Below are 716 nucleotides of genomic sequence, written 5' to 3'. Positions count from 1 at the left end.
TATTTCCGTTCTTACCCCTTTCCTCCTTTCAACACAAACACACTCTCTCTCTTCTATTCTGTCTAACAACATTTTTCTGTTTTGTTTCCCCTCAATTTTGCTGCATTTACGATCGAAATGGGCAAGAATGTGTTTTTCCTCGGATATAAAGTCATTTTCCGGTAAGGTCAACATATTTTCGGTTCCCATTTTCATCGCACTGTCTTGAAAAATGCAATTACCTTTTTTCTTCCTTTATTCATGACAAACGTTATTTTGCCTTAACAAAGCATGGCTCCTCAGCCACTATTACTACACGGAACCAACGCCATTGTCAAATTAAGCCCTGTTACAAGAGTTAATTGTCACATTAAAGATATAATAAGCATCCGCGTCTCAATGATAATAAAACAGACATTACCCCCTTTGTCTACAACAAGATTACAACCGCCACTATTCTGTTTGTTTACTTAAGCTCATCTCCTCAAGCTGTTTGGGTTCCTCAGCTGCCCACAACAATGCGTGATAATCCTGTATATAGCGGGGCAGCTGTCGACTGTATCACTCCCGCGGTTTATGCCCTTTTTATGTGACTCCCCAACACACAGTAGCGTGCGCACCCCGTTAAGACGGACCCGCTCATCATTTGGCATCAGATTACTGTAGCACCTCGTGGAGGCAGCCTAATTAAGTTGAATCAGTGCAGAGGAGGAGGTTATAGGTATAGAGAGGCTACA

Source organism: Penaeus monodon, chromosome 21 (genome assembly GCF_015228065.2).
Source record: "Penaeus monodon isolate SGIC_2016 chromosome 21, NSTDA_Pmon_1, whole genome shotgun sequence".
In the NCBI taxonomy this organism is placed as follows: Eukaryota; Metazoa; Arthropoda; class Malacostraca; order Decapoda; family Penaeidae; genus Penaeus; species Penaeus monodon.
Note: the sequence above shows the minus strand (reverse complement) of the source record.